The sequence below is a fragment of the Phodopus roborovskii genome, unplaced genomic scaffold, assembly GCF_943737965.1.
Source record: "Phodopus roborovskii unplaced genomic scaffold, PHOROB, whole genome shotgun sequence".
Taxonomy (NCBI): Eukaryota; Metazoa; Chordata; class Mammalia; order Rodentia; family Cricetidae; genus Phodopus; species Phodopus roborovskii.
The window spans coordinates 11,650,637-11,661,824 of record NW_026126418.1 but is presented as its reverse complement, the minus strand read 5'-3'; positions in this window follow the sequence as shown (position 1 = coordinate 11,661,824).

Sequence of the window (11,188 nt, the reverse complement as noted above, 5' to 3'; positions counted from 1 at the left end):
CGAATAAAGATTCACCATGGGCAGGTGATTATAATGTCAGATCTGCTTTTCCCAGCTGCATTGGGGAGTTTTCAAGGAATGGGAAAAAGAGAAGCTGCTTGCTGATTGGACAGTGAAAAGTGAAATTTTACAGATATTTCCCAGATACTTGATGTTAAAAACTGAAAAGAAAGAAAAAAGATTTGTTGTGTGTCTTTGGGTTTGTAGATGGGTAATGCTATTTTTCTCTTCTAGTATACCTCAGCACCATGGAGGTACATCTGTAGGGGTGAAACTTCTAGATGAACAAATGCTTGATTTCTCCACATTCAATGACATCAGTAAGTTGTATCTTCAGAAATAGGGTCATACCACCAAGTTATGAAGAGTAAACAATAATCTGTAATATTTGTAGCAGTGTGTGACCCCTTTGTCCCACTACTCAAACAAGATGTAATGTATTCTTGGCATTGGAAATTTTACTTGATGGCAAGATAATATGTATTTGTGTCACTGTCTTCCCAGTTATATAGTTAGTCCATTTAAATTCCTTACAGTAGAAAGTTTCCAAATAGTATTTAAAAGGCTTGTGTGTTAGTTGTCTCTTCTTATTTCCTTTGTGTTGCCCCTCCAACCTCTTCTCCATTTTACCTTCTTATTTGAGTTTCCATTTTATCTTTTGATAATAACACTCTATACTATTTTCCCTTCCTTGAAAGATTACCTCCTACCTAACCTCTGAGATTATTTAGATTGAAATATGTATAGCAATAGCTTAAAAGCTAAAATCTACATATAACTGAAAATGTACAGTATTTGTCATTTTTAATTTGGGTTTCCTCATGAGCAATGATTGTTTCAATATATAGACATTTGACTTTAAATAATTTCATTTTTTCCTAACAAATGAATAGTCGTCCATTGTATAAAAATTCCACATTTTCATTATAATTTCATCCATTATGGACATCTAAGATACTTCAAATTTCTGGTTGGTATGAATATAGCAACAATGAACATGGATAAGAAAGTAACTATGTAATAAGATATAGAGTCTTTTGGGTATATATCAAAAATGTATATCTAGATCTTGTTGGAGGGTTATATATTCAGCACTTTGAGAATCCTCCATGCTGGTATCCATAGTGTCTACATCAGATTACATTCTGAAAACATGTTCCACATTCCTTGAAGCCTCACAATCATGTAGAACTTTTTGTTGACCTTATCTATTCAGACTTGGGTAAGATAGAATCTCAAAGTAGTTTGAATGTGCATTTCTCTGAAATACTTTTGCAATAGTAACACAAATATCCCAAGAGGAACAAACCACAGTTTGATTGGATTCCCTCCATGAATATCTATAGCTGATACTGCTAAAGTTGTCAAGGGAAAGATAAAGCAAGGTGTAGAGGAAAACCTAATACTATTCTGCTAAAGGAACATAGCAATTAAATGGTTCCTAGTGACATTCTGCTATACCATAGGTCAGTGCATCAGAAAAGTCTCTCCTTGCAGTAGATGATAATTAACACAGATACTTATAGCTCAACAATGTACAAAGAGTGAGACTTTGGATCACTCAGCCCTAAATAGGATGGTTTTATCAAATCCATTCTCTCAAGGCTTAGGGAACTATGAAGAAGAGGAGATGAAAACATTGTTTGAGCCAGAGATAGGGAAAGACTCCAAGGAAACATCATCTTTCAGGTCTACCAGAACATCTAGATATACTAATTCACAGAAACTTTTGCAGCATATATAAAATGTACACTTTCAAACTGAATAAAACCTTAGCATTAGATATAGGTAGTAGACACAAAGCCTTAACCAAATAGTTATTTGCAATTAATGCCTGCTTGTGAAGGAAAACTATTTTTTTGTTGTTGTTTGTTTTTTTATGTCATACTTCAGTGTATCCCACATGCCTAGATATAATTGGCCAGTATAAAATTACCCCATATTAGTTATATACATGCTTGTCCATTTGTGCATATGCTCTGTGTGTGTGTGTGTGTGTGTGTTTGTATTTTTGTCTTGTTGGGAATTTAGTTTGTTTATTCAGATTTATTGATTTATTTACTATTTGAGAGGAACAACATGATCTTAGCAAGCTAGAGGTTATAAATGATGTGGAAGAAGTTGAAAATTATAGGAGAAATAATATGACCAAAATATATTGTATGAAAATTCATTTTAAATTTTAAAAAAGTTTGTATATCTTTCCCCAGGGAAACAACTCTCTCTCTCCCTCCTCTCTCTCCCTCCTCCCTCTCCTTGTTTTTCTTTATTTTTGAACAAGATAATTTGAGCTTGTCATGTTAGTAGGTCATTGACTGAATAAGTATCTTCTCTTGCACATGACCATTCTTGAAATACTCCTTTCAAATAATGTCTAGAGACTTTTCTTGAAGGACCCTTTAAACACTTCTTTATTGAGGGTTTCACATTGTTTTCTAAAAGGCTCTAAAGATTACTTAAATGCCATAACTAGCTAAAGTATTGTTTGATTACTTGGAACATGAATGTTAGAGGGTCAGTTCTTCTGTTGTCCTGAATAAGATTGGCTCAGGTCTCAAATCTCACACATTGAATCTTACAACTTGACCCCATTAAAGCTTTCTGAAACCTCAAAAATGTACCTGCATTTAGCACATTTTCTTTTCTAGATCATTCTGTTGATACTTAGAAAACAGAATTTCGTGCTTCTTTAACTTGGACATGGCTTACAGAACTAGATCTAGATCTGTCTGATGGAATTCACTGTTAATATATTGGCATATCATGAATAGACAAATGAAAGAGAGGTCATTTTTTTCAGATTTAGAGGGTCCTAATGAAATCTGGGACATTAGAAAGCAGACTAAATAGAATCATTCATTACAGCAGTAGGGAAAAAGAATAAGGAGAACACCTCCTGGAAGGTACATGTAGAGATGGAGGGCTTGAGATATGGTGATTTGTCTTTACATACATTAAATTACATCAGCAAGTCTCCTGAGAAGGAAAGATAACACTTCAATAACTAACTTTATGTCTATTCAAAATCCAAATGACTAAGACTTGCACTGGAAATTGTATTGGTTCAAAGTGTTTTCAGTGAAGAAAGCATTCTTTAGAAGACCAATGAATTGAGAACTTTCCCCTTCTGCCTTCTAGCCCTTCATGATGTTCTTATTTGTAATCAGAAGACTTGGATACTGATGTCATGAGAATCTTGGAGGGGACATGAGAAACTAGAAAATGTTTATTACTGATTGGTTACGTGAATAATAGACTTACATATAGTTAGAGATTATTTATCTCCAACAAGTTGATTCATCATGAGTTACTTAGGTCAAAAATTTACCTAACATACATGAGTCCCTGATTTTGAACCCCAACACTGCACAAAATGTTTGTGATTCTTTATGGTTTCTTAGCTGTGTGTTATGTGAGAGAAGAGGGCAGCAGGTCTCCATGATCTAGACTTATGAGCAGCTATGATCCACCTAACTTGGATTCTAGGAACCTAGCTCACATTCTCTGCAAAGAGCATTAGATCTAATGATTGGGCTTTCCCAATCTTTCCAGCCCTGATGTTTTAAATAGTTTCCAATGCCTCAAGATAAATGATTCATTACTGTAGCAAGATGAAAATGCTTGATTATAAAAACTGAAAATCTTTTATTCAGTCATCTTTTTGACATTTGATAAATGCATGTCTTATGAGAAAACACTATCTTTCCCTAGTGAAATCTCTTACTTTATTTTTTAACTTTTATTTTTCTTTCATAAATTACATTTCAACCACAGTTTCTTCTCCCTCCACCCCTCCAAGTCCCTCTCCCCACCACTTCTTTCATCTAGAACAACCCATTTATCCCCTCCCCCAAAAAATGCAAAATGTAGGCCTCTCAGGGATATCCATTGAACATGGCCTAACAAGATACAGTAACCTAGGTACAAACCCTCATATCAAGTCTGTAGTAGAGAAAACAGTAGCAAAAACAGGTTCTAAGCACAGGCAAGAGAGTCAGACCCCCCCCACACACACACTCCCATTGCTGGGACTCCTATAAGAACACCAAGCTACACAATCCTAAGGTATTTGAAGAGAACTCATACATGGTCCATGTTTGTCAGTTATGTCACTGTGAGCTCCTATGATCTCTGAAATAACGAGACATTAACAAACTAAATAATACAATTTAAAAATGGTGTATATCATCCTGAGTGAGATAACCCAGACCCACAGTCAAACCTGATTACTGTCAAACCCAAATACACTCAAAGTGACATCATCCAGAAACAGATGGGGGCAGATGCAGAGACCCACAGTCATGCACTAGGTAAAGCCCACAGAACCCTGCAGAAAGGTAAAGGAAGTATTATAGGAGGCAAAGTGATAAAGAACACCACAATGTTTATTCTTTAAAAGCAGGAATAAGCAGAACATAGTGGGGCATGCCAGTTATCCCAACAAACACAAAGTAGATGTGGGATTCAGGACCACTCTGAGCTGCAAAGTGAGGTCCCATCTCTTGCCCTAACAAACTAAAACAAACAGAAATGACTGGATAATAATTATATGGTAGTATTTTCTCAGGGGTTTCCAGAGATTTTAAAAAAAAAAAAAGTGCAATGTCTAGGAGGAATAGTAGCTTACTGGCCTCCTTATCTATTCTATTTGTCCTACCTTTGTGCTTTTATGTGGCAAACACTTGTTAGGTTGCTGTTGATCTCCTGAGCAAATTTGTAGCATAGGGGGAAGAGAGAGTAGGAGAAAGAGAAGGGGAGAAGAGCAGGGGAGAGGAGGACATGAGGGAGCAGGAAAATTGAGTCAGGGAAAGAATAGATATACAATAATAGAAGGGGCCAATATAGGTTTCAAAAGATATCTGGCACTAGAAAAATGTCCAGAGATCTGCATGGATTACCACATCTAACAATCTAAGCAGTAGGGAAGAGGTATCTTACATGCCTTTCCCCAATAATGAGATTGATGACTACCTTATATATCATCCTAGAAACTTCATCCAGTAGGTGATGGAAGCAGAAGAAGGCACCCACAAATAAATACTGAGTTGAACTCCTGGAATCCAGTTGCAGGCAAGGAGGAGTTATGTGCAAAGGGGTCAAGGTTAGGCTGGAGAAAGCCATAGAAACAGCTGACACAAAGAAGGGGGAGCTAATGATCCCAAGTCTGGTAGCTTGGAAACCAGCATAGGACCGAACCAGACCTCCTTAACATGGGAATTAGTTAGGAGGACTGGGATGTCTATGGGGTCTCTGGTCGAGGATCAGTATTTATCCCTAGTCTATGAATGGAATTTGGATGCCCATTCCACACAAAGGGATACTCTCTCAACCTAGACAGATGTACGAGGGCTTAGGCCCTACTCCAAATGATATGATAAACATTGAAGATATCCTCATGGAAGGCCTCACAGTCCCTGGGAAGCAGAAATAGGGTGGGGTGGGGGTGAGGAGGAACAGGTGAGGAGGGGAGGGAGAGGGAACTTGGATTGATATGTAAAACAAGCTTCTTTCAAATTTAAATTTTAAAAAGGAAATAAATAAATACAGTTGTCTTTTAGGAGCATGTTTTCCCAGAGGCCTGGATCCAGATCCATGTTAGCCCTAAATAACACACAGAGATGCTGTATTAGATATAATGCTGTTAGCCTGTTACTGGCATTTCTTATTGGCTATCTCTGTCTTAAATATTAATCCATATCTATTAATCTAAGTATTTCCATGTGATCTTATCTTACCAGAGAAAGGGCCTGGAGTTATACCATGTTGGTCCTACAAATTGAAAACTCCTTCTTCCTTCTTCCTCTCTCCTCCTAGTCTCCTAGTCCCACCTATCTTGCTTTCCCATTGGGCAAATGTGCTTTATTCATTAACCAATAGGAGAAACATATATACAGAATGACATCTCCCATCAGTTGTGGTAACATAGAAGAAGTCTGGAACATTGTATTCCCTTCACTGCTGCTTGGGCCAAGGAAGAGTGGAACATTTGTTAAGTAAGCATGGTTATAGCCTTCTCATAAACTTTCATTTGCAGTAATTAGCACCAAAAATGTGACATCACTACTAAGTGCTAAGGACATATTTTCATAATATTTGACTTCCTAAAACATTCCTGATAAAATTTGCAATCCTTGTTCTTTCTTCCCTTTCTTTTTAATTTGGAGCATTTCTCTTATCCTGCCCATGTTTCTCATTGCCTGGGAGAGTTTGTAAATACAATTCTGTACTTACTTAAAGGTTAATCTACTGTAGATAGAGAAATGAAAGCAGAGCCATGTCTTGCAATTAATTATCTTTTTAACTGGTTTATTGTTCTATGATATTTGTATAAATGTGCTTCAACACAGTATTGATTTTATACTGTGTATTTTCTGAGGTGGAAATTATTTTTTTCAATTTTCTGTCTCATCACTTTATTGTAGATGATCACATTCTTACAAATTAAAAGTACATTACTCTTTGGATTTCTGAGTAATTTTGTCTACTCATTTTGAGGATGGAATCATTAACCTTTTGCAAGTGACATATTTTGATGTATTGAGTATACTTCCCCTTAGGGGAAAAGAGTTGGAAGGCAGTAATTGTCAAAGAGAAATGTTGCTTAAGGGATATATATTTGATTAGGAAGAACACACTGTTTCAGGCCTCTAGAGTTTTGCTATGTGTTTTTGAAAAACATTCATTATTTTATATGAGACAGCTGCTATTATACTTTTAAAGAAAAAAAAAGTGGCACACATCAATGCCACATCATCTATGAAGAGAACAGATAAATTTGTCAGCCTCATCAAAATAGCAAGTTCTAGGCTAGAAAGTGATACATAGTGAGATTTGTCTCTAAAGGGAATAGAGTGTCAGGAGACTAGTAGTGTGGCTTAGTAGGTAAAAGTTCTTGCAGGCAAGGTTAAGAACTGAAGTCATGGTAGAATGTGAAAAGCAATTCCCACAAACTGTCCTGTGACTACACATGTGCCATAGCATGAATGGCCCCTTCAAAAAAAATAGAGCAAATTTTTAAAACCAAAGAAATAATTGTATCTGAGTTGACAATCATGTTACTGTTTTATTTGCTTGAATCTTCATCTCTTTGATCAGATACTGTGTTGAAATGCCAAATGTGAATTCCATCTATGCTCTTTCTAATTATTATCACAATACAACTAAGAGTAAATCTATAATTTTATTTTCAACAGTCTATTATAAAATTATTGGTAAATTTTCATATTTGCCAAGGGCCTATTTTAGTACATTTCTACTTGTGTTAATGTGTTTGATTGTGCAAAAATATCAGTGAAAAGAAACAATCATTTCATAGATTTCAAGGTATTTGTTATTTATATGTCTAAGGTTATTTTTGTGTAATAACTGAAAAATTTGGGTATTATTGGGTATTTGACGAAGTAACATCAAATTTCTGACAACTCATTTGCTAAAAATGGTTCAATATTTTATAAATAATATAATTTAAAATGGAGCTAAGTCTTAGACTTAGAATATTATTATGAGATTTGAAAAACTTAGACTAATGGAGATTTTTTGATGCGGTTATAAATCCTGAGATGTTAATATCCAGCATGGTTTGTCTATATTTTCAGAACTGAAGGCTTGTTCCAAGGTGTGTAGCAGTATTTGGAGGTGACTAGAAGAACCTATAAGAGGTGACATTAAGGTTTCTAGTCCAAGACTTCACAGAGAAGAATGTAAGTTTCTGAACTCTTCATTGTTTACTTTTCAACCATGAAATGAGTACCATGTGCTCCTTTCCCAGTCTCTCTGCTTTAGCACAGTTCAAAAAACTCGGGTCACAAGATCTCTCACTGAAATTCACAATACTGCTGCAACAAATATCCCTTTCTCTTTATATTTTCACCAGTGATGGAAGATGACTCAGTGTGGCTAGTTATGTACAAAAAGGCTGAGAAACATGTGAACAAATGAATGAATGATTAAAGTCTTGCACTATTCACTTGTTTTCCAAGCACATTATTCCAAAACACACTCTCTCCTAGGCTGTGCTAAGAAGTACAGATACATCCTGTCCCAACCCTCAGGAGTAAATCTCTTACTCCACTAGAGGCCAGGTCAGCATCCTGAACCCAGGTAACACTGCTCTCCAACCCCACCCATGCTCTCCCAGCATAATTCAAACTTCCCCTCCTCTCCTGATAACCATATATCATGTCTTAAGAAGAAACTTTCTACCCCATCAGAGACCATGCAGCTCAGTATAAAACAGGTAAAATACTCCCCATATTCTCCTCCCCTGCCTATTCCAGTCCAGCTTAGCCCCAAGGGCCCCTTCTCTCCTTGTTACCTATCTAGGCCCACACATCTGAGTAGATGTTTCCTACTACACCAAAGGCCAGGATATCATCCTGGACCCTAGTAACACTGCCCCCACACACTCTACCTGTGATTGCCCACCATAAGTACAACTGCCCCCTCTTGTCATCACCATATTACAGAAAACACTTCTGATGGAAGCTGTCTATTCCATCAGGATCCAGGAGAAAATCCTGACCCCCAAAGGTCAGACCAGCATTTTGAATTCCACAGACTATGCCCACTCTGTGAAAGCCAGGCAGAAGTATATTAACCCACCAAAAGCCAGACCAGCATCTGAGCTCCAGAAGAATCCCAGCCATATCAAAAGGCATGTATACATGTAGGCAAAATTCAGCCCCAAACATGGGCAGCAACACCCTGCTGGGTCAGAGGCCATACAAGTCATAAGAAGTCAAACCTGCAATGTGAATAGCACAGAGATTGTGAGAGTGGCTAACCAATAGCTGGTTCAGCATGAGACCCATGCCATGAGACTGAGTCCACCCCTGAGACTACCTAGAGCATCAAGACCTAGAATTTGGATGGCCCAGAGACCTCAGATGACTCAAGGAAAACCATGTTAGTGTAATGATGCCTACTAATTTTCTGTTATGCTCATAGTTTGGTACCTAGCCCAATTGTCATCAAAAAGGGTGCCACCAGAAACTAATGGTAACAGATACAGAGATCCACAAACAGAGGGCCAAGCTCATGGTATCTTGCTAATGAGATGTAAAAAGGATTATATGAGACACAGTGGTCAAGAACCTCACAAACAATCCCACACTATCAACTAACCTGGTCTCATAACATCTCAGAGACTGAACTTATATAACCAGGGATCCTGCATGGGACTGACCTTTGCTCTCTGCATACATGTTACAGTTAAATAGCTTGGTCATCTTATAGAACTCCTAACAGTAGAATCAAGGGGTATTTTTTTTATCTCTTTTGCTAGTTTTTGAGACCTATTGTACATATTGGGTTCCCTTGCCCAACCTTAATATGGGGGAGACATTTGTCTTAGTGCAACTTGATATTTCGTTCATATCCACTTTTCTGAAGTGAAATGGAGGAGAAAAGAATTATACATGGAAGAGAGGAGGTAGGGAAGGAACAGAATAAGATGAGAAAGGAGAAATTGGGGTCTGGATATGAAATACACACACACACACACACACACACACACCGATTTTTTTTTTTAAATACAAATAAAAGAAGTACAGACACATCTAATACCTGGCTTTTGTCATAATCTTATTACTTGTCTTTCTAATTCCAAATAGTAAAATGTTTGATTACCTTCATGTACTTGCCAGATTATCCTTTGAAAGCATCATTCATATGAGGTTTTGCACATCTTATCACCTTATGTCTCACATAAAATCTGTGAGTTGTCCCACTACGACATTAACAGATAATGTTCCATATCTGTTCAGTTTTCTTTTATTTTCCTCTTTATCCTGTCTGTCTTATACTTCACTTAGTAAATTGTGTACAACTTGTCGTCACCCAGATAATGATTATCTCTGGGCATTTGCACTTACTGTGCAAAGGATGGGTGAAAGATATTGAATGGTTTATATTTCCCATTTCTTATTAAGAACATGGTAGCCTTTCCACTTTTGCTCAAATTGTTAGTTGGAGTCAGTCTTGTAGGTCTCTGAACATTTATTTAGGTTCAATTTTCTCTTCAATACCATAAGGGCTCCCTCTTTTATTCTCTCTCTCTCTCTCTCTCTCTCTCTCTCTCTCTCTCTCTCTCTCTCTTTCTCTCCTGTCTTCTATTGCTCCACTAACTCAATCTTTCTAGTTTCTACAATTTATTTTACAATATGTGCTAATATATTTTTTTACAATTAGCACCATGGGCAGTCAATAAAATGAGAAATGAATGTTGAATAGAATTCCAAGAAAGGTATTTAAGACATAAAAAGTCATTTAGCTTCATATTCATCCAAGTGTTTTATGTTTGTATTTATATCAGTTTGAATCACTTATAATTCTTGGTGCTCAAAGATCATCAGATACAGTATGGGTTGTTTCCAGGCTCCAGTTTAACTCTTTCCACATTTCCTAAACTATTCCCATTGTTTACAAATAAAATACCATGTGATCAGCTTTAACAATGTGATCTATAACCTAGCAATATGAAACTAAAACTTTTAGGAACATCCAAATCATAACGAACAATGAGATACTGATGGCAGAATGCTGTGCATTCCAGTAAAGTATGGAAGTGAAAAATAATTCTACATTTGCTGCATTGTGGGGTCTTTTTTTTTTTGCATGCTTTCAGGTAAGAAATAGTCTTACCTTTTCTTTGTGTGTAAGCTTAGAAATTTCTGGGTATTGAATTTAAGACTTTGTCCAAGTACACAATTTACCACTGAGTGACAATCCAGTACTTTAGCTCTTATGAAAACAAATGGATGGAACTATAAGAAACCATCCCCAGTGAGCTAACCCAGTAACAAGAAGGCAAACACAGTTTGTAAACCATCATATGTTTTTAGACATAGAGCAAAGGATAAACAACCTGCAATCCACACCACCAGAAAAACTAGGAAACAAGGAGAACCCTTAAAGATACATACATGGTTCCCTGGAAGGGACAAGGTCCCCCAAACAAATGAGGAGCATGGGGAAGGGGAGAGGGAGTTAGGAGGAAGAGGAGGGAAGAGGTGGGCATGAGGGAGCAAGAAGATTGAGTCAGGTAAAAAAGAGAAGACAGCAAGGAAAGAGATACCATAATAGAGGGAGCCATTGTAGGTTTTAAGCGAAATCTGGCACTAGGAAAATGTCCAGAGATCTACAAGGATGACCCCCAACTAACAATCTAAGCAATAGTGGAGAGGGTACC